The sequence below is a fragment of the Pteropus medius genome, unplaced genomic scaffold (genome assembly GCF_902729225.1).
Source record: "Pteropus medius unplaced genomic scaffold, Ma_sr-lr_union100, whole genome shotgun sequence".
NCBI lineage: Eukaryota > Metazoa > Chordata > Mammalia > Chiroptera > Pteropodidae > Pteropus > Pteropus medius.
In genome coordinates, this window is record NW_024344378.1 from 8,680,696 (window position 1) to 8,708,494 (window position 27,799).

The following is a 27,799-nucleotide window of genomic DNA, read 5'->3' on the forward strand; positions in this document are numbered from 1 at the left end:
CCAGCCCAGATATTTCAAGTGGTCTCAGACTGCAGATGCTAGATTTTTTTTCTTCCTAAAAATCAGAGAGTAGGAAAAGAAAAGGAAAGTTTTAGGAGGAAAACAATAGTAGGAAGAAAACAAAACAAAACAAAACAAAAAAGACCCAGAAAACTCTGCATAGCCACCAAAGTGTTAAACTTCCAAAGACATTCATAAATAATGAGAAAATCGCTTGACGAGAAAACAGCTAAAGCATCCTGATCAACGCTTTAAATATTCTAAAGAAGAAGAGACAGAAATGAAAAGAAACCCTATACTGTTCCGTTGGCAGTAGAGTACCTATCATACAGTAGGTGCTCAATAAATAATTTATTGTTCGATTTGATTTTGCAGGAGAAAAATTATTGTCCGAGAAACAAAGTGATTGATAATTGATAGAGACCCTGATATTTTTCATGCTTATTATATTTCTACAGAGCTCTTCGAATTTCTCAGTTGACATAAGATGCATGCTACGTTAGAGTACCACATGACGAGTTGCTAAGATTAGGTTATTTTTTGTTTTGACTTTTTCTGCTATTCTTTGTGTGTGTGTGTGTGTGTGTGTGTGTGTGCGCGCGCGCGCGCGCATTTAAACAACTTAAGCAAAATGCCACCTGTGCTCAGCGTCCGCGATGCGAAGCGGCATGCCAGTGGCAATGATGAGGATGTCTTTGTCGAGAACTTGGGGATCACAGAACTCCCTATCTGTGCCTGAACTGAGCATGCCAGCACTTGAGCACACGTGAACACACACACGTGAACCGACCATGTTAGTGGGAACGAGAGGGTCAGCACGTGGGCGTTTGGGGGCAATGCCGTGTTCAAAGGAAAAAGTGAATGGAAAAAAAGCGACGTTCGTTTTATGCAAATCTAAGATCAGACCCGAAGATTAAAGTTCTGGGAAGGAGGAGGGAGATTAAAGCGATGGGTGTCTGAAACTGAGTTTTTAGCTTTATTTTCCTCACTCAGATGACCCCCTCCTACCTGCTGCCTCTGTTTTCTCTAATATGGGACAATGAAAGTTGGGCCAGAAAAGCTGACCGTTCTTACCTGTCGATATTATCAAAGGGGTGTTGAGAAGATTAAGTAAAGCAGCAGCTATAAACCTGGGACGATACCCGGCACATATCCGGTGCCTGGTAGCAGTGATTTCTCCTCCTGCTGTCCCAGCCCTTCGTGGTCGGGGACTTTGTGGTATCTGGGTATTTTCTCAAGACTCAGGACGTTTATGAACAAAGAGAATTCACAGAATCGGCTGATAGGCTGCCCTCACGAATGATAAGTGAACAGATGAATCCAGACCAATTCAAACAGTCGGGTCACCTGTCTCAGACTTTTCCCTGCGGGGACCTCCTTCGTCACTAACTTCTCTTAACGGGAGCGCTTCGCTTTTTCGTCCCTCTCTTTCGTGCCACAGCACAGGTTCCTTTTCCTCTCCTTCAGTGACCGCTGCTATCCTGTCACGAGCTTTCGCTTCCAGTAGTGGCGCTAACCCTACCTTGTCTCTGCCTCCCACGTCCGCCTCCATCTCCCGGTCCCGCCCCGCAAAGCTGCCACCGCTGCGTGTGTGCGCCGCGAGGGTGAATCATAGCTGTCTGGCTCTTACATGGTGGCTAAGAAATGGCCACCCACGACTCTCCTTGTGGTCAGGAAGATGACTATTTAAAAATCATTCTGGAAAGTGTTCGTGGTAAAGAAAACCTTCAGCAGTAACCGAACAAGAAAAATGAGCCGATGAGCTATTAGAAAAATGAGCCGATGAGCTATTAAAACTCAAGCGAGCAAACAGACCTTTGAGGGCTTGTGAACAGAGGAAAGAATGTGTGAATTACAGTGAGTCCTCTGTTTTGTGGCATTGATAACTGATCGTCACAGTGGTGACCCTGGAGAGGTGAAATATGTCTAGCTGGACGTTACCTAAGCCTTCCTGAAAAGCAAATCTGACTTCATTTTTCCATCATTTAAGGCTTTTCGGCTGTCCTTTCAAATCTGGTTCTGGCTTCTCTTTGACCTTGAACCCTTACGCTGCTTGTGCTGATCAGCCAGCACTTCTCTGGACGTGCCAGGATGTTTCATGCCTCAGGGCCTTTGAACAAACTCCTTTTTGTCCTTGGAATGCCTTTTCTCCCTGTTGTCCTCCTGACAAACACCTATTCATTATGCCATCTCCTCCCCAAAGCTGCTCTCGACACCTTTCATGTTAGATTGACCTTTCCCTTTTTCGTGTCCCCTTACAGAGTCTAACATTCTTCTCAGTTACAACAATAATTGTAATGATAGAAGTTATCGAGTGCCTTCTGAGTGTCAGTAAGTGTAAGTGCTTTCGCTTGTTATCATGTGATCCTTGCCACCCTGTGAGGAAGGCACCGTTGTAGATAAATCTTTTACTGATAAGGACTCCGAGGCTAAAGCTGCATGTTTAAGGTCACACAGCTTGAAAGTGATGGAGCAGGACCTGAGCCCAGCCAGCATGGCTTGTATATATGTATTAACCGCCCTCAACCTAGAACCATCCAACTATGCTGCCTTTCACACATACATATAATAAAATAATAAGAATGACATATCTGAGAAACAGGACTGAAATGGAACTAGGACAAAGTCAAGGGCAAGGTGAGCTCACAAATGCATACCATGAGGTCTTGTGAATATTAAAAGTCGAGCCACAGATGTGTCTCTCAGCTTCCTAGTAGCAGAAGAAATATTCATGGTCAGCTACAAGTAGGTGGGAGGAGAAGGGTGGGTGTGAGAAGCGGGTCCCAGCTTGGCCTGCACTGTCTCCCCTGGGGGATTTAGAGATCTCTTGGGAAAATGAGTTGGCCTCTTCAAGAATCTGTTTGCATAAAGGACCAAGTCGCCTCCCAGGAAATCCCAAGATAGTCCAGGGTGAAGCTTTATTTGGAGGAGAGGGTAATTTCGAGTCCTTCATGATGTCCCGTCGTCACTCAGTCTGCCCCTCATCTGTCTGCAGACGTACTGGAGTCTGGGCAAACGATGACAAAGCTCCTAGCTCCCACGCTCGCCTGCCCACGCTCGCGTGGCAGGGGCCGGCCAGCTCCCCAAGCTGTTGACTTGGGCGGTAGCTTCAGCAGTGTGACAGCAGCAGCAGCAGAGGCGGTGAGCCCGGCGCTGGCAATGTTGGTGGCACTGGCATGATGGCGGTGGCACCAGCACTGGCGGTGGCGGTGGCACCAGCACTGGCGGCGCTCGTACCAGCGGGAGGTGTCACCACGCCTTCGGAGTGGACACAGTAGCCTCGCGGTGGCTGCAGGAACCAGTCAGCTCTAGTGAGTGTAGGAGGCAGGTGGCTAGGAGTGGCCCAGAGTGGGCTCTGCTTGCAGCGGTGAAGGCCCCATGGCTGGCCCTACGGGTGACCAAAGCCTGGACCATGGGAGGCAGTGGACGGACTCATCCAAGGAGACACTTGAGTCTCCCCTTGAGGAAGACTTCTCCAATAGCTGATGGGCGTTGGAGCCAAAGAAGTGCTTTGTATGCTTTGACCCGTGAAGAGATGAGTGACATAAGCTTTAGAGCGTTTGTAAGATGAGAACCAACCAGCTGGTTAAGAGAAGCTCACTCAGTTTTCCCTAGTGTGAGCAGTTGAACACACATTCATTCACTCACTCATTCAGCAGACATCAGTGGAACCTTTGCTGGAGCCTGAATCAGATTACTGGGATCTTAATCTGGCTCTGCTATTTGCCAGTCTGATATTGAGAAAGTTACGTGATTTCTCTAAACCCGTTTCCCATCTGTAATATGAAATGTGAATGACATTACGTATCTACATCATTAGATTGCAGGAGAATCAAATGTATGTGAAGCACTTAGCACAGTGCCTGGCACAAATGAAGCACCCAATAAATGTGAGCAATGATGAAATGTTAAAAGATGACACAGATTCATGTAAACCCACACTAAATAAAGTAGTATCAGCCCACACAATGGAATGCTCCTTCTGGACACTGACTGTGGCTGTCTCCTGGCAGAGAGATTATGGATGATCTGGTTTACTTACTTGTAAAAAATCCATACTGCCCATTAGGATTTTTTCCAGGGTTCATGAACTATTTATGAGATTTTGAAACGGAAGGGAAAGAAGTCCCATCTGACCATCTCTGCGGTGCCATTACGCCTCTGTGCCCCACGTGCTCGAACGGTTTCGGTGAAAGGCAGAGCCAGGGCACTCCAGCAGCTTGTCACGTCTGGTGGCCGTTCTGATTCTCAGAAAGTTCTTGCTTAGACTGTCAGCTCATAGTTTTCAGTGGTTATGGTTCGTTCATCTATTCATTCAGCCAGCATTTATTAAGTGCCTCCTGTATGCCAGGCTCCTTGGTAAGTTCTGGAGAGACAAGGGTTCCTTCATGGAGCTAGTAAATTAGTGAGGTCCTCAGACCGTAACCCAGTCAGTAAACAAATACGTCATTCTGAACGAGAGTGCTCTGAAGTCTGTGCGAGTGCAGAACACAAGATGAGGGGCAAGGGAGTAGGGGGGACCGTCACTGGGAGGTGACAGGTAAGCTGAGTCCAGGGTGATGTGTGAGTAGCGACCTAAGGCAGGTGACTGAGCCATGTGGATATCTGAGGGAGGAGCCCCCTGGGCACAGGGACAGTTGGAACAATGGTCCTGAGGCAAGAGCTGCTTGTGGTCAGAGTCCAGCCAGGAGGCCACATACCCGGCAGGTGAGGCCAGCTCAGGCCTCGTAGGCCATGGTCGGGATTCCAGCTCCTCTGACATGGGAAGCCGGTGTCGTGAGCAGAGGAGCCTGATCTGACTTTCATTGGTAAAGGCTCCCAGGGGCCACATTGAGAACAGACTGGTGGGGGCTGGGGGAGGCCGAAGAGAGGCAGGGAGACCTGTTAGGGAGCTGCTGCAAGGTGTAGATGGGTGATGGTGCTCATTTGAGTTAGGGTGACGGGTATTGGTGGCGGAGGCCCCAGGATTGCGGGCAACTGGATGTGGGGTGTAAAGAAGAGAAGTGTGAGAATTATGGCAGCAGTTTTGGGTCTGATCGAATGGAAGGGTGGAGGAAGAGCAGGCTTGCGGGGAGGAGGGCCGGCATTTGATTCGGAGCTGTTTATTACTTGCCTGTTAGACATGCAAGTCGAGGTGGTGAGCTCAGACTGGAAACATCGTGCTGGGTGACATCGCCACCCTGCTGGCATTCAAAGCCCAGAAACCTCAAGCGGTCCCTCACGGAGAAAGCGTTGCTGGGAAGCAGACGTCTGCCAGCTAGAGCCTGGGCTTCCCCACATTTAGAGCTCACGGAGGTGAGGACCAAGCACTGGAGAAGCCTGGATGCGCCACCAAAGGAAGAGGAAAAGCATCCCAGTGAGAGGGAGAGGTGTTTCTGGGAAGAGGGTGGCTGCTGTGTCTGCTGGTGCTGACTGGGCGTGTCTGATGATTGACGTGTATTTGTGGGTTTTGTGGCCACTCCAGTGGTGGAAACAACAGGCAGGTGCCAGCCCGAGTCGTCTCACAGGCTGGGCGCAGCCACGCCCCTCTCCAGGCGAGCACAGCGACTGTCCCCTGCACGAGTCCCCAGATCCACGGCTGCACTCCCACCTCTGTCCTGGTCCTTAAAACAGCAAAGCGTGTCTCCTCCTCTTTGACAGTCCTGTGTCAACAAATGTCTTGCCGACTGTGATGTCTGTCAAAGTGCAGAAAGTGTATTGTTTTTCCTCGGTTTTCTGTATTTTGCTGATCAAGACATACTTGTCTAATTCTAATGCAGTTGATTCAATATAAGCTATTTCTACTGATGAAGAACATAAATTATTTCTAAACACATAGCAATCCTACAAGGTGCATATACATTTCCAATGCACATATGATTTAATATGACGATTTGCCCACGTTGCACTGCTGTCTGGATCATTCCTGTGCATCCTAGGTGACATGAGGGGGGTCACTTCTGCCCTGTTTGTTGAGGCTGGAGATGGGTGGATCCAGGAAATCTAAGGAGTGGAACCATATAGGATGTTCACCAGGCGGAAGATGGGCAGTTTGGGCAGAAAGGATGGCAAAAGCAGAATCTTGCAGCTGGGAAAGGCAAGTGAGTTTGGAAACAGTGAATAACTACTGTGGAGTAGAACAGAGCATCATGGGCCTAGGGCTGGGGCTGCCCAAGTTGGAGCTGTCTGTGAAGAGGAGGAAAAGTCAGGAGTCCCCGGGTCAGGGGGACCCTTTCTGTAGTGTGTCTCAGAGAGAATGGAGCTAAAGTGACCAGTCAGCCGTGAGCTCTGGAGTGGCCCAGAGAGACAAGAGACAAGAGCCAGTGGTACAGGGCAAGGTGTATCCCAGGAGAAGTCGCCTGCAGGTGTGACAGCTCCAGGAGGCCCCTGGGGCATGGTGGGGATATATCTCTCCACCATTGGGCATCTATTTTTCCCTCTGTTTTTAATTTCTTTTCTATCTCAACAAGACACATTCATTTTTCACACTGATTGAATGGAAACGTGATTTATGGGTCACGTACTGTCATGGTCCTTGTTCTAACATTTCTTATCTCTCACAGGTACGTATTTTCCTCTGGGACATCAGGCCATTACGTCTATGTGTTGTGGGAACAAGCCGTGTTAATCACTTTGGTAGGGGCTGTGTCCCCCTTCCCTACGTCACTGTGGTTAACGCTTGATGTCAAGCGGAACAGAGCAAAGAACCAGTGGTGACTCGGGCTTCCACCAAGGGGTGGGGCTTGCTCTGGAGCCCACCCTGGCCTACCTCCCTGGGCTGAGGTAGAACCCTCAAGTGGCCAAGAGGGACAGCAAGGCTCGTAGGTTCCTGAATGAGACAGAACTCATATGCCAGGGTAAGGAGTTTAGACTTTATTCTGTAGCTCAGGGAGAACCGTCCAAGCTCTTAAGATGAGGACTGATGTGATCAGGATTTCTCCTATTTGGAGAAACCCAGTGGCATTGTGTGGCAAGGGCAAGACAGGAGACAGGAGACCAGATAGAAGGTCAAGCGCTAGCCCAGGCAAGAGGCGGCGTGGACCTGGCCCAGGGCAGAGACGTTGGAGAGGAAGAGGAAGCTGGAGATGAAAGCATCATTGTGGAGGTGGGGTCAGGAAGAATCCATGTGAAACTAGATATGTGTGAGATCCAGGACTGCTGCTTTTAACACCCGCACGCAAAGCAGTGAGCTGACCTTACACCCTCCTCATTTTCTGTAGATTATCTTGAACGACCCCCATTTTGGAGGCAGGGTTTCTTTTTGGAGGAGGTGGTGGAGGCTGGGGAGGATAAGCCTGGAATATTCAAACAATAGTCTCGGTTCTCTCCTCCTTATTCTATCTGCAGTGGTGGAGCACAGAGGAATCTTAAACAGTAGTTACGTGTAGATATAAAGGTGCTGCACCCCCCGCCGAGGTTCTTCTGCCAGAGCTGTGGATGCAGTGAATAGAAGACCAGCCTGTCCCTGAACTTGACAGTCTCAGGAGCGGCTTGGCTAGGATTGATGCAGATGGCTTTATTGGGGGTTAGTGCTTAGCACACTAAGCCAGCACCTTCTTTCCTATTGTCTTGGTAGCTCCATTGTTTTAAGCAAGCCAGTCGACTTTGTAGCCGGGGTTCATTCGCTATAGACAAAGCCTCTGTTAGAAAAAAAAAAAATGAGATCGAGAAGCTTCTAGAGGGCTGGGGAAAATCACAAGCCACCAGCAGTAGAAGTTTCAATTCCAGATCCCTAGGCAAATGACAGTTGGGGTTTTTATTAGTTAAAAAAAAAAAAAATTAACTATGAAATAAACAAATCTGGGTAGGGGAAGAAGAAATGGCCTACGGTAATTATGTATTCCTGCGTGACTCTGGAATACAGTTTAGCGTTAGCAATCCATATGATTCTGGCAAACTGTAGATTTTATTTTCAACATTCGGCAGTACAGTTGATGCATATAAGGGAGGGAAGTCATGAGACGCGGAAGTCATGCCTTGAATTGCTGACGTAGTATTTGGGTTCTTATTTCTTCAAGTGACTGGGTTTCCCCCACCTCACTCACCAGTTTGGGAATCGTTTTAAGACAGTCCAAGGATTGCTTTCCTCGTTAGAAAAGTAAACTCAGTTGCAGGAGAATAGCTGAGCAAACGGGTAGTCAGAAGCATTTTGTAAGAGTCTGCATCAGAAGGAGACTTTTAAGCCATATACCAGAAATCTGTTGAGGATCCAAGGCAACCGTAAACTTGGTATTTCTCGTTTGAAAAGACGAAAACCCCCCATTTAAAAAACGTGGCCGTGAGCGGCAGATTATTCTGGAGCCCACGGCCTCACAGGCATTTGAATTCGGCGTCAGAGCTGACTCACGTGAGCAAGATGGCACCTTTTATGCTTGCTCCTTCAGTGAAATGATCTGGGCGCTGTGAAGTCAGGCTTGGTGCTATTGAAAACTCTGGGGCCTCTGAGGAAAGGTCAAGAGTGCACAGATACGACTATAATTTAGAGCATCGTTGGGCCTGGCACGTGGCCAGCATTCTTCGCTCTGTGTGCGGGGCCGTCTGAGACCGGGCCAGGCATCCCCTGCCTCTGGAGATGCCAGCTGAACAATGGTTTCAAGGGTTTGTACAGTCAGTCGTTCCTCTGTCAGGGGCCAGATGATACAAATGTTTCAGAAAGAACAGATGCTTGGAGCCGGAAGGAGCTTCAGGGATCACCCAGGCAGGGGAAACCAATGGTGCAAGCGCCACGCAGTCAGATGGCAATCCAGCGTTGGATATGTCACTCGCTGACTCTGTGACCAGCATGCAAGTTACTTCTCTAAGCCTCTGTTTCCTCTTTCATAAAATGGAGAAATAATGTCCACCTGACAGAATGTTTAAAAGAAGCTCGATTGAGATGACACGCGTAAAGAGCTCAGCACAGTAACCGGCACGCAGTAAATGCTCAATAAATGTTTGTTCATAAAAATAGCCCAACTTCTTCATCCTAGGGCATAGACGTGGAGAGTCGGAACAGAAACCTGAATCCTACAGCTAGCGCTTTTGTCTGATCAATGCTCTCCTGAGGAATGCGGTCCTTCCAACAGCAAGCTTTGTGGCTTTGAGCATCCGCAGGATGCAAGTAGCAGGCAGAACGCACCAAAAAGTTAGAGTCTGTAACTCACAGCTTTAGGTAGATGTCTGGGGTAAGCGGCCCGAAGGATGATCACCGAGTCCCCACCCTGCCCACCTGACTTGTTAAAATAGGGTGCTTATTTATTCCCAGGGCTTTTGTTTGTTTGCTCGTTTGTTTTATTTTTGCATTTTTGATCAGAAGCCGAAGAAATCCACCACTCTGGCCAGATTTACAGGTGACCCAGAATTGGGAGAGGATGACTGATTCATAGGTTGCTGGCTTCACAGAGATCTCAGAAGTCTGAAAATAGTTGAAACTGCTAAGTGAAAAAATGGGTTAGGGATACACTTAAAGTCCTGTGCTTAGGTTCAAAAGTCAACTACATAAATAAACTGCACGATTTCAAGACAAGGGGACCAGGAGAAAAAGCATTCAGAGTGTGTCCCATTAGATTAAAAAGATAAGACTATCCCTTTCCTGATTCTTCTCCTTCTGATGGTTTTAGGAAATTAAGCCCCACCTTGGATGAAGTTGATTAATTCCCCTTCTTCTATAATATAGACTATATTCTCAAAAAACAAAAATAAGTAAGTAAGTAAATAAATAAATAAATAAATAACCTAATCATGTTTTCTCAGTAGAGAAAACAGGAGGATTATTAGATTTTAACAGGAAGTTAAAGGTAGTAAAAGATAGGATACCAATTTGGCAGTGGTCTGTGGTATTTCCAGATGTTGCTGTCTGGTGGCAGTCCAGCAGGTCCCAGAAATGTCCTTTCGCTTTTGGTACTAAGCAGTCAACCCAAGGCCTAGTCTGGCCCTTCCACTAGGATACAGCAGGATAAAGGGTCATCAGGATGGGGGCAGTGCCTCTGCCAGCAGAGAAGCTCCAGTTTTCACGGGGTAACAGAAATGTTGAAGTCCATTATTGGCTGGAGTTCGGTACAAAGTCAAGTGGAAAAAAAAAAGTTAATCTTTGTTTGCAATTGGGTATTGACAGCAAATGTGGCCTTTTACTTGCTGAGATATGTCACAAGTGAAGCAAAGAGAGGGGGAATTCTAGGAAGGAAGGGTCCATGCCAGGCGGATAAAAGGGAAGGTCCCCTCTCACCAACAGGTGGCTTCCTTCTATTTCGGGAACCCCACTCACATGTTAGACCTTTTTCCTGTGTGCCCATGTGTCTCCTTTCTGTTTTTCCAATATTTCCCCACTCTGTGCTTCTGTCTGAATATTTTTCTCGACATGTCTTCAAAAATCACTGATCTTTTCTTCTGATGGGTCTAATCTGAATTAGAACCATCTAACATACCTAGCATCTTGGTTTGCCTGTCAGTCTTCTAGGTGCTCCCGTGGAATCCAGGATGTTCACCAGGGTCCCTCTTCTCTGGCAGGGCCTTGGACTTTAATCTTGACTTTCTTCGCATCCCGAGACTGTTGGAAAGTCTACTCTGCTTTGCAAAAGCTTCCTGCTTAGCTTTCCAGCCTATCCTCCTGTCCTGCATGGTTTCAAAACTTGGCAAATGTCTCAAGGGGGAAAGCGGGAAGCTGGTAAGCGTGTTGGACGAACTTATCTCTTATTTCCTTTTCAGAGGAATCCCAGCTCTCTGCACTCATACTCCACCCACCGGAAAGGTGACACACCTGAATCACCTAGTCCTGTCCCTTCATTCCCATGAGACTGCCTGAAGCTCTGCTCGTTTCCCTGTCTCTCTGTAGTAGTTCGCTGCCTGGATCCTTTACCGGACCCTCAGCCTCTTGCTTCATGCCCAGAATTGGCAAATTTTCTGCTGTATTTCTGTCCCCTCACATCCTGTTTTTATCAGCAGCTCTCTAATGACTTCATTTAGAGGTTTTTTGGTATTTGCTCTCAGCCTTCCTTGCAAGTCCCAGTGGTAGAGATGGTCTTCCACAGAAGCAGAAGATGCACCCTTCCATTCTTGATGCTAGGGGACACAGTCAGTTTTCCTGATGATTGTGTGGATTCTATTCTTTCACTAAGGCTAGGGGCAAATACGCAAAGTGTGTTTATGTCACAGGTGTAGGGCCAAAGGACAAGGATCACTTTTCCCATGAATATAGTGACAGGCCTCTTTTCTCCCCACCTTAGCCTCTGGTTTTATTCCAGAAGGCACATGGCCAGAGGGGCACGGAATAGTCATACGGCCTTCTGACCTGGCCTGCCTACATAGGGGTGACTGCTGATTGTGGCACCCATCTGGGGAAGGACAGAAGGGTGGCACACTGAATGGAAAGCAGGCCCCATGAGGCGCTGCAGTAGTGGCTAACCCTCACCGAATGCCTACCGAACCCCTTTCCATGCTTTATGCCGTATAAACATCACAATAAACCTACATAGTCGGGGTTTAAATATTATTCTCATTTTACATATGAGGAAACTGAGGCCCAGAGCCAGACTCGAGTGCAGGTAATTTGATTCCTGGAATTGCCGCGCTTCCCCATAACAGACATAAGGATATTTATCCTGGACGAAGAGTTGATGAAGGGTGGGGAAGATGAAGTGATCATGTCTTTAAATACCTAAGGGAAAGCGGAATCAGAATTGGGCTCGATACAAAGTAAGATCATCTATGTTGCTTCGGGTGTGTGTATACGGCGGTGAGGCCGTGTCTTGAGCTCCCTGATCTTGGAGAATCTAAGCAGAGGCTGGAGTAGGTGATTCAGTGCAGCCCTTCTGGCGGGTGGACATGAGTGCAGATAGCAGGGAAAAACCCCGTGGAGGTGGCCCAAGGGCCAGGAGCTCTGGCCTGACCCTTGTTATCTATTCCTAATCCCTAGCACAGTGTTGAATACTCGTGGAATGAGTGAGTGAATGACCTTGACCCGATTCCCGTGGGTCTGTTTTCTAATCTGTTAACTAGGGAATAGCTGTAGAGGAAATCCGATCAGTGCAGTGGTTCTCAAACTTGAACATGCATCAGAATGATCTGGAAGGCTTGTAAAAATAGATTGCTGGCCGCACCCCTAGGTCTGGAGTGGGGCCAGGCAATTTGCATTTCTAATGAGTTCACAGGTAATGTTGAAACTACTGCTGGTCAGGGGGCCACACTTTGAGAACCACTGGATTTTACTCTCTGCAAGTCCCCTGAGGCACTCACATGTCATTTTTCCAAACTGAAATAATGACTATGAAGGTGCCGTGCTTATAAAAACTATATGTGAATGCAAGATGTGTTTTGAAACATAACTTTACCTTCAGACATGAAAGGGGAGTGGGGGCGGTGGAAGGAAAGGAAAGGAAAAAAAATCCTTTTCTAAATCAGGAGGGATTAACATCTAGCGATGGGGTCTGTAATGTTTGTAACGGCGGCAAAAGGTCAGTTAAGTGAAGTGCCCTGGGCCAGGGGGAAGGGCTTAGCCGGCTCCTGGGAACAATGCTTGAAAATGCCCTGGTGGCTGCAGACTCCAGGTTTCAAGAGCACTTTCCGCCAGCTCAGCATTTACCCTCCACCTCAGAGGGTAAAACCAGAGAATCACAATTAAGGAAGGGACGCTAGAGTCCAAACCAGGAGAAGACAAAGCAAAAGAAGAAATTTCTTGTTTCTGCTGCCAGAACACCTCACGACTGGAGATTTGGCCTCGTGTGGCTGGCGGTTTTGATTCTTCACATTCTTCGTCCCTTCGGTGGTCTTCAGTCACTTTCCACTTCTCTCGTCCACACCGCCTTCCACCAGCCAACCTGTGTGCTGCACGGGGGCCCTCTGCAGTTAGACCCGAAGGCTCCTGCCGGGACCAGGCTCGGGTGGCTGCCCGTCGTCTCTGCTCCCTTCTCCAGGTCTCTCCCCATTTCGTTTATGCTTAAGAGGAAGATCAGGCAGGGTGCATGCTTACATCTCTCCTTACTAACCCCCTTCCAGCAGGAGAGGGCTCCTCCAGAGCAGGGGAGGCCTGGAGAGACGCAGCACAGCGAATTCTGAGTCCTGGAAGTGAGACGGGCCTTCTGCAGGCTGTCCCGTGATCGTCGTGACCGTGATTATCATCATCGCTGACGTCAACCGAGCACTCTCTGTATGCCAGGCGGCGGGCTGTCACTCTACTGGGCTCTTCCATCTGCTCTTCATCTTACCCTGAGAGAACTAATGCTATTTTCATCCCAATTTTTATAAACAAGGAAACTGAGCCTTAGATAAATGTATGAAGTTGACCAAACTCAAGCTAGAAAGGGGCAGATCTGGCTTCGAATCCAGGTGTGCCTGACCTCGGAGCTTTTGTCCGTGAGGCTGCAAGGTGTGTGTCCCTCTATGTATGAAGAAGATGATGGAACCCCACTGTCAGAGAGCTGCAGTGACGAATAGGCCCACCGTGGTTTGTGCTGGTATCTTCACCGCCCTCCTCCCCCCACCCCACGCACACAAATAACCGTCCTTCCTCACCTGCCTCCCCCACCCCACCAGCTGCTGGGGGACCACCACTCTGTTGCCTGGTAGGTGGCATCACTGTACCCTCCCCCTATGTTGTTACAGAGAAGGCCGAACATGACACACAAAAGGCAGTGGAGGGGGCAGACCATCAATAAAAACGAACAAGAGAGTGAGCTGCCGAGCGTCAGGTGTGTGAAGGTCAAGGTTGCCTGTCCTTCAAAGGAGGGACTCTTAAACCGTGATTAGAATACGGAAGGATAATTGTGTGGATCCTGTCAGAATTATACCAGAAACTGTTCTGTGGAACGGGAGGTCCACTGGACATTAGTCATTTGAACTGTGAACAAAGAGGTTTCGGAAATGACCAGGCTTAGGGAAATGCTGTGTTGAAGTCCCACAGGTGTCTCAGCCGCAAGACTCGCTAGTGCTTCTAATGTGCTCGTGGGGTCACCATAATGCCCAGCATGGCAATCAGCCCATACCAGGTTACACCCCAAAACACACACATCGGACCTCAAAAGAATCGCCGTTATGTGGGTTTTTACTGAAGATTTCTGGGAGTGATCAACAGAGGAGGAAGTTAGATTCACCGGCTTTCATCTGAACTTCCTAAAACTCCACTTTAATTTCGTGGCTGCCCGCCTTTCCCAGCCCCACCCCCACAAAGCTCCTCTCCTTGTCTCAGCAGACACAGCTCTGCCCTCTCTTCCCACCCCTAGCCGGGCTGGCCCTCCCCTCCTCCACCTCCTCCCTCTAGACCCTCATTAGAAAAACCGAAGGCTTCTTAATCTAACTTTGAAGTACCCGTTGCTTCTCCCCCAGCTGTGAGGCCCTCAGATAATCCAAAAACCTGTGCTATAAGATACTGTCTTATTGTCTTGGAACTCATAGGACTACTTTGGGATCCTATCCTCTAGGCTAGGGGTCCCCAACTCCCAGGCCATGGACCAGTACTGGTCCCTGGCCTGTTAGGAACCGAGCTGCACAACAGAAGGTGAGCAGGGGTCAAGCAAGCGAAGCTTCATCTGTATTTGCAGCCGCTCCCCAGCGCTAGCATCACCACCTCAGCTCCACCTCAGATCATCAGGCATTAGGTTCTCATAAGAGCACTGGTCCCTGGTGCCAAAAAGGTTGGGGACCACTGCCCTAGGCAACCATGGAGGGCACAGCTGGAGGCATAGAACAGCCCATACATAGACTGTAGCAGGAAGGGCACACTTGTCCACCAATTCTGATGGATTCTATGACCTTCTGGAAAGCTGTGTTGGGAGACATCCAAGGCCAAAGTCTGGATGCAGTCTGAGAGTGTCATGACTGGTTAGTGACGTCTGCCATGGCAGTGACTGAGGAGGCAGTGGCAGCCCAAGCAGCATGGCCCTGCCACTCCTGGCCTACAGCTTAGGGACGAGTCTGAGATGGGACGTAAGGGCCGCACTGTGATCCTCGCTCCGCTCCAGATTTGGTGTGTAATAGTCATAAATTCAGCTCACTATTGTGAGCCTCACTTCCCTCGTGGGCAAAGTGGCACAGTCACATCCGCCACCCCTGTGTCATAGAGAAATAGTGACAATCCACTGACGTACTAGCAGTAAATGAGGCCACAGAATCACTGCCTCAGCATCCGGGGTCATCAGGGCGCAGCATGCATGTGGCTCGACTGGATTAGCTGGAGGATGTTTGATACAAAGGGACTGTTTGCGAAGGTGTGGGCGGGGCTTCAGGGAGGGCCACGCCAGGAGCAGCAGGGCTGATACAGCCCTATACCTGCAGGGGCAAGGGGAGGGAGCCAGCGCTAGGATCCAGAAGCAGGGAGTCCCTTGGGGAGGGCTGCCCCAAGAAGAGCTGCGACCATCGTGGGCCAGCTCACAGGACCCCATGGAGGGGGCCAGAGGGTTCACATCTCACCTCCCTCCTCCTCCCTCCATTTCCTGCACTGAGCACAGCCAGAAGCCCTGGCTGCGCATTGATGTAGCATGTCTGGTCAGCCTCTCTCTTAGCGGAGGCTCTAACAAAGTGCCATGAACTGAATGGCTTACCGACAACAGAAACCTATTTTCACAGTTCTGGTGGCTGGAAGTCAGAAATCAGCCTGGTCACGTTCTGGTGAGAATCCTCTTCTGGGTCAGACTGCCAGCCTCTCACTGTATCCTCAAATGGTGGAGAGAGCGAGAGCTGGTCTCTTCATCCCCTTATGAGGGCACCGATCCCATCATGGATGCCTCCCCCTCATGGCTCCTCCCCAAGGCTCCACCTCTAAATGCGGATTAGGGTTTCACTGTGTGGATTTTTAGGGACACAAACTTTCACTCTGTTAACAGCCTCCCTGGGCAGAGCAGGCACATGGCCATTGCATTTTGTCAGGTGTATTAGTTTTCTGTGGCTGCTATAACAAATTACCGTGTACTGGGTGGCTGAAAGCAACAGAAACTTATTCTCTCACAGTTCTGGTGGCCAGGAGTTCAAAATCAAGGTGTGGCCAGGGCCACTGTTCCCCCAGGGCTCCAGGAAGAATCCTTCCTCGCCTCTCCCGGCTTCCTGTGGCTCCGGCCATTCCTTGCCTTGTGTCTGCATCGTTCCAATCTCTACCGACATCTTCATATCATCTCTTCTGTATCTGCGTCTCTACTAGAGTGTTTGTCTCTCAGGAAGACATTGATCATTGGATTTAGGACCCATCTGGATAATCCACAATGAGCTCATTTCAATATCCTTAACCTCATTACATTTGCAAAGACCCTTTTCCCAAATATGATAATGCCGAGAGGTTCCAGAGATTTTATTGTGGGCAAATCTTTTTTGAGGGTCACCATTCAACTCACTACACCAGCCTTCCACATCTGACTTTTGCTGCTGAGGTGCTGAGATAGACCAGAACCTACTTTCTAAAAGCCATCCTTCGCTCTGTGAGAGTGCACCTCTTTGCATATTTGCTCCAACTAGGTAATGGTCCTTAAGTTGGGGGTGGTAGACGGGGGTGCACATGTTACTTTGTTCGACAAAATGGTTAACGTTATGGTCTTTGGCAAATCTTGTATCTTCTGTGAATCCCCATTTTACATCTCTAAGATGAAGCAGTGAGATTAAGTGATATCTGACATAATTTCTACCTCTAGAATGCCATTATGCTGTAACTAACGTCAGGGCGAGGTGGATCTCTCTGGTCACCATGCGCCCACCATCATTTCTGCCCGTGACGTGCTTGCTGGCAACTGGAGGTCAAGCTCAGAGCCGCAGGCATCTTCTAGCTCTCTAGGCCACCCAGAATTTTCATCTGCTGCTTTCAGACCGTCGCAAAGAGATGGCCCAAGGATAATGCTCCGTGTCTCTCATCCATGACTGAAGTCCCACTGCCTGGGCACCCACCCTGGTGGTCTGACGTGGCATTTAAGCTCAGGCGTCTTGGGTTAGCTCAGATTTCCAGCCAGGCGATTCTTGAATCTATTCATGCAACAAAGTGTAACAGTGACACCATGACACCTTTTCTAATTGTGTTTTAATTGAAAAGGCTCGATTTGATTACAGAAGCCTGCACCGTAGTTGAAGGGCTTGTTAAAACATGTATTAAATCCAAAAGGTTGCAATGTTTTGCTGTGTAATTATGTAAACAGTCACATAAATGGAGCAGTTTGCAGTCAGCAGGAACGCTTTTTCAGCAGCACGGTAGCAAACTGGCATCGTGGATCAGCGACAGGTGAATTTATATTTTCAAGGACGAAATGCAAGTTGGTATTCTCCCTCACATCAACTGGGCCGGCTTTTTCATTTTCTTCTTTTGTGTACATTTTCCCTTGAAATTCCTTGTGATTTTAAGACATGTTTCCATGTCCTCAGGTGTGCATGCATTTCCCATCATTGTTCAAGAAAATAAAATGCACAGCGTCGCCACAATGTTTCGATAGCAACGAAAAATGATCCAGGCATTAAAGAGGAAATCCTCTATTGTAATTTCAAAATAGGAATAGAACTACCTTAAAATTCCCTGCAGTCTTAATGAAAGTGTCCATTAATTTTACCGAGGATGAAAGAGTAATTTACCTCAAAATGCGCTCTCCCAGCCTTCCCAAAGGACCTGCGGTGCTCACTTATCTCTTTTGAACTTCAAAATAAATGAAACATTGATCAGAGCCGTCATTGAAACGCGACTTCTTGTCAGTCACTTGCTGGACACTGGCCTCTCGGAAGGACCCGGGCCCCACCAGTCACGATTTCCCCGCAGCCCTGAAGAAACTAGAATGCGCAGATGGGCGGGCGAATTATGTGCTTCCAGCGGTTTTGAAGGGAAGCATTTACTGAGGGAGAAAATTGTTTTAATCTCATAACAACCAAGGAGGAGAGTTTGTAAAACACAGAACACCTACACATGCACTTGATTTCCTTGCACAGGACCACGAGAACATTTCTTTCCACCAACGTGCCTGAGGCCTCAGAGGAGGGGATCTCGGGGTGGCCTGGGCAGGGGCGTGTGCGCCTGCGCGGTGGGAGGTGAGGGTAGCGAGGCCACCAACGTCATCCGGGAAGCCGATGGACTCAGGACAAATCCGGTGCAGGATGAAGGCTCTCCAGCCCCTTCTGGAAACATGGCACTTGCAGGACACCCTGAGCTTTGCTCTCCCAAGGGCCAACTCCTCTAGTCACAGGATGCGGGAGGCTGGTGCTGCCTTTGCCCGAGGCCATCTTCAATGCCTTCCTGCGGACCCAGCCTCGGGTCCTTACCCGGCGGCGTCCCTAGCAGAATGCAATACAGTGGGTGTCTCATGAGTTCAGCGTGCACGGTAGCCCGAATGGCCGGACAGAGAAGCCAATGAATTCAGATCTTTAGGAAACCCGTCCTAGAAATGGGTAGGACAGGAAAGTAAGAAGACTGAGTGCTTTAGAAGAGAAATGCATGCTTCCCATTTCTGGAGGGAAGGAGTGGGAGAAGAACCGGCTAAGAGCCATAGATTCCTCCTGGGACCTAATCATGGCCTACTTGTGTCATTTTCAAAAAGCGGTGGGAGGAAAAGTTTTAACAGAACTGCCCAGATTTGGAGGAGAAAATGGCAAGTGGCTTGTTTGCATGAAGCAGATTATGAATGAACCATGGTGACAGCAGAAGAAGAGCAGAAGGGAAAACGCGGTCCTTGGACCCGCCAGCTAGCTCGCGCCCCTTTGTCCCCTTTAAGAGAAAGCATTTTGCGCCAACGTGTGCCTCATGTGAAAGAGAAACAGCTGGTTTCTGGAAATCCACGTTCCCATCATCTCCAAGAGACACAGGACATACCCTCTAGTACGAGGAGTATCCCAGTAATGAAAGGCGCCCCACAGGACCCCTAGGCGCTGGGTATTTTCCTGGAACCTTTGGGTGGGAGGGCGATTAAACTGTTGCTGATGGTTTTTGTGCCTCATTGGAAAGGCCCAGTCCGTGCACGTGGGCGTTTGATGCTGACACAGACACGCAGCCTTTAGGGCCACCCCCCCCACTTCCCCATGCGCCTCTCTCCGTTCCCACTGCCAGGCTTTTGTCACTACGCTGTCCCAGGAACGCTGTGCGAGTGTGCGTATTCGTGTATATGAGTGTTATCTCCCCGAGCAGATGATACTGTAGAGGAGGAAGACACATTTTTTTTTCCCTAATACCATCCTAGGTTCTTAAACTGGTGCCTCGTAAAATTAAACATAGCCCAGATTATCAAAAGAAAAACAGTTTATTAACAGGTGCATAATAAACCCAGTGATGAGTAACTCCAAGGGGGTGGTTAGAACTTGGGCTTATATGACAACTTGGCAAAGAACAATATATTTTTAGAGAAGGGAGAAGACAAAGGAAAAGGTTTAGGCTTCCAGGGGCGGCAAACTTGGGGAAGGTAAACGTATGGGGGGAACTAGTGGAGCGAGGCTGGTTTGTGCGGGTCCATCTCGGTGCGGATCGCCTTTCCATTCCTTTCCTTTCCTTTCCTGGCTGTAAAACTTCCCTGGGAGAGGGGATTTATGGCGGCCCCTGCTTTTCAGCAGTGTCTGTTTTTACTCAGATAAAGGAAGCTCTGGGAAGGCATCTTTCTGCGTCTGTTGGTTCTCTTTTGCCTGCAGCTCAAAATAATCCTTACGCCACAGTGACATAATCTGGGGTGGCACGTTCTGATCCCCTACCGTGTGCGTGCTTCTCACATTCCCGGTGCTCACCCCTTTGCCCCCTATCTCGCGTACGGATTCTTCACATGGTATGGCCACAGTAAATGCTCCTCGACTCCTTTTCAGTCCCCTCACTTTCTCATTGGTGCCTCTTTGCTCATATATTAGCTTTCAAGAGGCAAGATGGTGCCACAAGCATCCCTACATTTCAGCGGCTTACGACACATTAGTTTGTTTCTCGCCCCTGTCGCATGTTGGTCACTAGTTGGCCATGGCTCTGCTCTGTGTGTCTTCTTCATTCTCCGGCCCAGAGCAGCTGCTGCCGGGGACACACAAAGGGAAATGAGCAGGTCACACGGCCAAGCCTGACAGTGGGATGGGGAAGGATATTCCTCCCGCGAGAAGGCCCTGCCCGTCCCCCGGGGACAGACAGGATGTTCGGATCTCTCACAGGGATGGGGGCCAGTGCGTGGTGCCGCTCCGGCCGAGCCGCCACCCTCCTGTGGCCTGGCGACCGAGCCCCTCTCTCCTGCGTTTCCCAGTCAGGTCTTCACGCTCTCCCAGTGGCGTCCCCCCCTCCCCCTCGCCTTCGTTGTCTTTCTTCCCTGTTCTAATTCTAAAAACAACGCTTTTCCACTGTAATGTATTTCAAACTGAAAGTAACCCTTTGTCACCCCGAAGAGCTTCCCATCCCAGAAGCAATCTACCAGCTGTTCAGGGTGTATCATTTCGGATACTTTCCATGCTTATACAGCCACGTAAGGTGTGTGTGTACACATAAATATGATTTTAGGGAAATTGGATCTTCCTATCCACATACATATTATTCTGTGACTTCCTTTTGTACGTACCAGGGCGTCGCAATTATCTTTGTGTTGAGCCGCCTTGTTCTTGTTCTGATCACACAGTCTTCCATGGCCCGGGCATTTCACATTGACTTATTATTTCCTTACTCGTGGACATTTAGATTGTTTCCATTTTCTTCTTCTTTTTTCCTATTACAGCAACGCCGCGAAGAGCGTTCCATAGGCACAGGGACACGTCGTTTTGTAAGCTGGACTTCTAGAAGTGGAATTGCTGGGCTAGCACGTGTTATGTTTCGATAGATACTGGCAGATCATTCTCCCGAACGACTGTGCCGGTTTATACCCCACTCCATGTGGCTGTGTTTTCATTACTTGGCCCCCACATTTTTATTTTTTTACTTTTATTTTGTTTAGCTTTTAAGCTTGAAATCATTTTAGACTCACTTGAAAATTGCAAATGTAGTACACCATTGGTTGTGCGCTTTTTGTACACTCAGGCGGTATAATCAGTGTGCCCTTCACCCAGCTTCTCCCAAAGACAGCCTCTGACGTAACCACAGTACGGTTATCAAAACCAGAAACTTGACATTGGCACAATACTATGAACTCAGCCTCATTTGGATTTTTCCAAAGTTTATATGCACCTTTCTTTTTCCTTTTGGTGAATAGTTCTATGAAGTTTTATCCCATGTGTAGATTGGCCCCAAACCTTCTAAACTTATACCTGTTAGGTACGTTTATAAGAAAAACCTTTTTTTCTCTGTGCAATTTATTTCTGTGGCGGGTGCATCCTTCTGAATGACTATGGTGGCGGGAATGTCAGCTTCACATCCAGGGCCCTGCAGGCTGTCCTGCTCTGAGTGACAGGTAACCAGAGGCTAGGAAGCCACTTTCCAGCTTTCCCTCGAGCCCCGTTGGGACGGGGGCTCTAACACCCAGGATGCCCTCCCGCCACAGGCATTCGGTTTCTGTTGCTCATTAAAACGAAAATCCCAAATTGGGTTATCAGTTTGCATCATGATTATTCAGGTCAGAAAACCTAGGAGTGTGCATGAAAACTTTATGGGAAATTTAATCTTTGAGAAGGAAAACATGCCGTCTCATTTAAAAAAACACAAACACGCAAACACAAAAAAGGAAGAAAATTAGCGTGAGCACCTGTGCTTCCTGTATATTTATGCTGAGTCCATTCACTTAGAATCAAACCATTAGGAGTATGTTTGTTCTTGATGAAAGGAATCCAGCGTTAGAACCGGAAATAGGACACGTTGAAATCAATTTCGTGTCAACCGCATCAAGCCTTTCTAAAATTGTAGGTTTTATAGAACTTTAAAACATAGCTTGTTTATTTGGTAGACTTTAACTGTGACTCATACTTCTCTGAAACAGACGAAAAGACAGAACAGATTGCAGCGGGCAGTGTCCTGGGCGAGGCAGTGTGATTTTTTGAAGCACCCCTGCCCCATTGCACCCCCGTCTCCCACCACTGAAGTTCTGGTGCATTTGGAGTGAAATGAGGATTTTTTCAAGGCTGCACGTTTCAATGGCACTTTTTTTGTGCACTCGGCGGGGGTCTTCACAAGGGCTTCCATTCAGATGGCGAAAGCGATGCTGCAGATGCAAGACCTGTTTTCGGTGACGGGCGTCACTGAGCCCAGGGTGGCCTGGCGTGTGGGGCGAGGCACTGTGCGCCACGTAAATGACCCCGTCCTCTCCAGCTAAGACATCAGTTCTGGAGGTGGACACAAAGCATCTTGGAGCTCCGCGGGGTCGGCCGGCACTCACACGAGAGAAGAGTGGGGTGAGACGTGCTCCCGGGCACCCCGTGGGTGTGGCGGGGGTTGTTGCAAAGCCGGGCAGTGCCAGACGTTTCTAACTCCCTCTCCTCTGAAAGCTGGCCTCGGGTCCCAGGAGCGAGTGCTCAGGTTTCACGTGGAGCCAAGACACAGCAGGATCTCAGGAGCTGGAGAAGCAACCTGGGAACCCACCTAGTCTAACCCTTTTGTGACGGTGGCCTGTAACTGGGTGACACCTCAAGTATCTGCGAGCAGCCCCATGATGGAGCAGGCCTGGGACGGGAGTCGTGGGCTCTCAGCGCTGGGGGTGAGTGCGTGGGAGGGCTGGGCCTCCACGTGAAGCTTTTGTCTCCCAGCTCGTGGCCCCAGGAAGGTCCTGGGCCAGCACTGATCCAGAACCGTCCCACCATAACCCTGGAACCCTCCATTCGCGGAACTCAAGTCGTCCACAGCTATGAGCTTCCTCGTCATTCGTTTTCTGGGAGAAATGGGTTTCTATTTCATCCTCTTCCATTGTGGATATTAGAAAGGAGAGATAGACTTAGTGTAGGAGGAGGTGGGTTTTCTAATGGGCGCCCGGGGAAAAAAGAAACCAACAAAACCACAGCAACTGAAAACCTTCACCCACCCCCTTATCCACTTGCCTACAATATAAGCACTACATAGAGAGAGGTTTCTGTCCTGTTCACTGCTGGATTTCTGCCACCTGGAACAGCACCTTGCTGTGATGAGCTCTCGTTAAATGTTTCTGAATGAGCCATTCATTAAACACATGCTGGACATTTATTCCATGTCCAGCACTGGGAGGCAGGGGTACAAGGTCAGTCTCTGTCCTCGTGGTGTTTGCATTCTAGAGGATAGACCACCACTGTGCGGATGGGGGCTCAGCAGGGCCACCCCCGAAGGGCAGGGCGGCCCAGTCTGAGATTTCTGAAAGCTCAGAGGTTTGACGTGTTCTCTATAAAGAGCTTTGTGACCCCTTTCCGTTGCGTCGGGTTTTGTAAGAACGGAGGAAACACCCACACATGTCTGTGTATGTAGGCATCCAGCATTACATGGGACGCTAGAATCTGAACTCCAAGTGCTATATGTTCAATCCACAGACTGGGCCCCAAAGATGCCATCTTGTAGATAAAGCGACAGAAGCCCCAGCTTCAAGAGAAAGTCCTGAACAGGTTGGAAGCTGACCAGAAGTTGCAGACTGTGCCGAGAGCTGTTACCCTGGCCCCCTGATGGAGAATGAAGACCTCTCATGGCTCGGAGGTGGGCAGTGCCCTGGGGCTGAGGGTCAGGGCAAACCCCATCAAGTCCATGGCCAGGAGTGGCAGATGCCGGCAGACTGGGACAGCGAAGCATCCTAGACCGCTTGGGGTAGGGTGAGAGTGGGGAGGAGACAGAGCTTGGGTGACAGGTGGGGGGCTCCTGGCCAGGCTGCGGGAAGGGGCAGTCAGGCCCTCCAAAGCGGTATGCGGCTCGGTGAGTGCCAGCAGTGAGCGGGCATCCTGCCCGCTGGTCCTATCTTCGTATTCCCTGCCTCTGCCGGTGGCCCAGGCCAGAGACAATGGATAGAGCCGCTGTCCCCTCTGGTTCGCTGGGAAGCAGTCCCCAGTGTCCCGTCCTTAGAGGAAGCTGACGGCTTTCCCCTCATTGCCTGCACTGTGTGATGTGAGGTGTGCGTGTGTGTGTGTGTGTTTGTGTGTGTGTGTGCGCCTGTTACACTCACCATGGCATAAACCACAAGTGATTCATTCATGGCATACATTTGACATTGATCCTGAGGAACCCGCAGGTCTGACTCCAGGTCAGTGGGTCTGTCCACTACCCTGTGCTCAAGACCTGTGATCCACAACCCGTGGGGTCCCAATGAGGAAGCAGCCCTCCGTGAGGTGCTGTGAGCCCTGCGAAGCGGCCAAGATGTAGAAGTAGATAGAGTTTACACAGACACGTCCCATGTGTGTTCATCACTGTCCCACCCGCCATTCTGTGTATCAAATGACAAGGAATGCCAGGCCACCGAGATATGAGGCTCAAAAGAGAAAGCGGGAGCTCCCCCTGGTGGCTCCTGAGAGTCAGTGCTGTCAGCCCACTCGCGTGTGACAAATGGGACATGGATGGCTTTCACTTCGTAGGTTTTCCGTCCAGGACCTCAAGAATAGGCCCCAAAGAGCGGACACATCATTCAGGGAAGACAAAGTCACTGAAGTGGAGAAGCTCCCAAGTGGCTCTGCTAATAAGTCACCTTTGAATGATGCAGTTAGTTTGAAAATGACAGGTTGGAAGTTTTCCTGGGGTGAAAAGCCCTCAAACACCCAAAGATAGCACAGTCTTGTCAAATCATAAAGGCCAGTGTCCCTCGCCCAGGGACTACGCTGGTCGCCCCCAGCAGAGGGTGGGCTGGGCTGAGGGCGTTTCCTCTGGACGATGCCCCAGGACTGGGGGCTCTCTCCGCCCCCACATCTCTGCCCTGGGCCTCAGCTGGGATGCTGCAAAGGCCACACCTGGAGGTTTCTCTCAGTGCAAAGTGTTCACTCCTTTTTTATTTTTTTATTTGATATTTTTATTTTTTATTCTCTTTCTCTTTTTAGGCATTCACCCTTTTAAATGAACTTTCGGAGAAGGGGCAGCGTTCTGAGCCGGATCGGCCCTATGCTGGGCTCTGTGGTGTGAATGTCAGAGTTTGGGGTTTTGATGGGGATGGGGAGATGGGCAGTCCCAGAGCCTGGGACAGGGCCATCGTGGGACACAGAGTCCCCCGTGGCAAACCCTACAGGGCAGAGAGGGCGTGGAAGGGGCCGGGGCGCTGCAAAGACCAGCCTTCTCACTTGACTTCTGCAGGGTGTGTCATTGGTCTGAAGTTTACTGTTAGCGCGTTAGTTGGATTACCATCTCCGCAATTTCTATCGTTCAACTAGTAATAACTATTACGATAATGACTACCATTTACCGAGTTCTCATTGAGTACCAGGGACTGCTCAGATGCCCTACAAGTGATATATTAATTCACGAAGTATTATTTTATATGGCATATAACTTATTTAATCCTTATATTAGTACTGTAATACAAGAACTACAATCATTCCCATTTTAGCAATGAGAATTTTTTTTTTTTGCCAAATAATACCATTCTATTACTTATGTGATATTTTCTTTTGAATTTTAACCTCTTACTAAATTTTTAAAAGAAACCTTATTTTCCTAATGTAAATGGAAAACTACGTTACCTGTTTTAAGTAGGAGGAAACTATTTTAAGATCTGTTGAAATAATTACGTGCTTGGGTACCATCAAAAACCATGTGTACCACCAGTAGACAGCCCAGCGTGTTTGGCACAATAGTACCTTAGAAGTGTTAGGGACTCTGAGGGGGTGGGAGGGGCCCTCCAGGGTGGACCAAGGCCATTTTTCATTTTTGATTTGAAGGCGAACTTTGCTTCGTAGAGACCTGCTTTCAATATGTTTAGATTTATTTGCCTTTCTTTATCCAGCTTCTAAGATGGGTGCTTAGCTCATTAATCGTCAGCCTTTCTCCTTTTTTATTTTAATGAAATACGTAAGCAGTTAAGGCTATAAATTCTCTCTACTGCTCTAGCTCTATCCCATTAGTTTTGATATGGAGTATTTTCTTTATTGTTCAATTCTAAATATTTTCTTAATTCTGATGATCATTTCTTCTTTGACCAAAGAGTTGTCTAAAAGTATGTTTCTTAATTCCAAATATGCGGATTTAAAACATATGTTTTTACTGTTGATTTCTGGTTTATGAATTGTGATCGGAGAACACGACCTATATATTTTCAGTCCTTTGACATTTGTTAGGACTTGCTTTATGGCCCAACATATAGGTTGCAAGTTATATACTCTGTTTCCATAGGTTTAGCGGTTACCCTAGAAATTCCAACATACCCACTTAACGTATCAAAATCTAAAGATAATGAATACCCTTACTTCCCTCCACATAATACAAGGGTTTCAGAACACTTTAATTTCATTCTCTTTCTCCTGATTTACATGCGATTGTCGTGGTGTCTTTTATTTGTTTTTCTTAAACGCCACAGACATTATCATTGTTGTGTAACACAGTTAATGTGTGTTTAAATTTCTGTGCATTTCCCCCCCTTTTACACGTAGATCTTCAAACTGGAATCACCTTCCTTCTGTCTGAATTTCATGCTTTAGAGTTTTGTTGGCTGAGCATTGAGGATGGCGAATTCCCCTACTTTCTTGTCGATTTGAGAATGCCTGTATTTCACCTTGTTCTGAAATGTATTTTCAGTGAGCACAGACTTCTGGTTGACAGTTATAGTTCTCTGAGCACATTGCGTGTATCATTCCATCTTTTAGCTTCTATTCTCGCAGATAAGCAGTCGCTCGTCAGTCTGTTCTGTTGAAAACCTTCTGTCTTTTCTTTCTGACCGTATTTAAAATCTCCCCTTTGTCTTTGATGTTCAGCAGTTTCACCATACTATGTCAGGGTATGGGTTTCTTTTTATTTTTCCTGCTTTGGATTTATTGGGCTTTTTTTGAATCCAGGGGTTGGTAGCTCAGTTCTGGAAGGTTCTCAGCCCTTATCTCATGTTGCATTGCCTCTGCCCCATTGACCTTCTTTTCTTTATAGAGCTTCTTTCTCTCTGCTCTTGATCTCTTAACCTCCTTCTATATTTTCTATGTCTTGTCTCTTGATAGATGATTTAAGATCTATATTCTGGATAGATAACTTCTTCAGATCTATTTCTAATTATGCTTCTTTTCTCCAGGAGGTTTTAGCTTTCATAATTATACTTTTCAGGTCTAGAAATTCTATTTGGTTCTTTTCAAATCCGTTCGGTCTTTATCATTTTTTGTTTCCTGCACATATGCTCAAGCTTGTCTTTTAGTAAACATCGTTATTTGTAGTCTATGACTATTAATTCTAGAAAAAGAGGGACCACTCCCAAGCTCCTTGTATCAGAAGCATCTTTGCCGCATAAAGAGGAGGAGAAACACAGGGATCCACATCACGTACCTGGTCATGGTACTCTGCTTCTAGGGACCACCTTGAAATTGGCGTCATTTTCGAGGGCAGGATTTCTGGCATCCAGGAAGTCCAAGTTAGGGCTGCGATTCTACCTTGTTTTGCATTTTGGGTATTCTCACCTATATCTCAATGACAAGGAAGTAGGAAGGGCATGGTTTCAATCTCAGAGCAGCCGAAAGGGAGAAGGGTGCCCTGAAGCCTTCTAGGCACCTGGGAGCCACTTGAGATAGGACAGTGAGCAGGAGAACAGTAGCCTTTAACACCCTATGTGACAGAAGAGAAAACAAACAGAAAATGACTTCTCATGGGCTCTCTCAGGCCGAGTAGTTGCAGAAATGGAGCGCGGTTGGGGTTGGTCTGTTCATCCATTTAGGTGACCGATGTATGCGGACACACATAGCTTCTTAGGGATTAAAACCCTGCACGTAAAATTCATTAGCACAGTGCCTGAAACACGAACATGTTTGACAAGTCTTCACAGCCATCATCGTTAGTGTTACTATTATCATTACAGTCCCAGGAAATACCGCTCTGCTGTGTGAACATGTCCAAGGTGCCAACTCGTGGGTCTTTCTGAAAGAACAAGGCCACCTCAGCTGGAAGAATTTGCATCTTTTAAGCCCA

At 48.3% G+C, this 27,799-nt stretch overlaps 1 long non-coding RNA gene across 1 annotated transcript in view; it reads left to right on the forward strand.

Moving 5' to 3' along the window:
• LOC120609056 (uncharacterized) overlaps positions 1 to 23,901 on the forward strand; it is a 37,963-nt gene extending 14,062 nt beyond the window's left edge. The window contains exon 3 of the long non-coding RNA XR_005654639.1: positions 23,266 to 23,901. This is a non-coding gene — a long non-coding RNA (uncharacterized LOC120609056). The remainder of the gene's footprint in view (positions 1 to 23,265) is intronic.
• Positions 23,902 to 27,799: the final 3,898 nt, after the last annotated feature.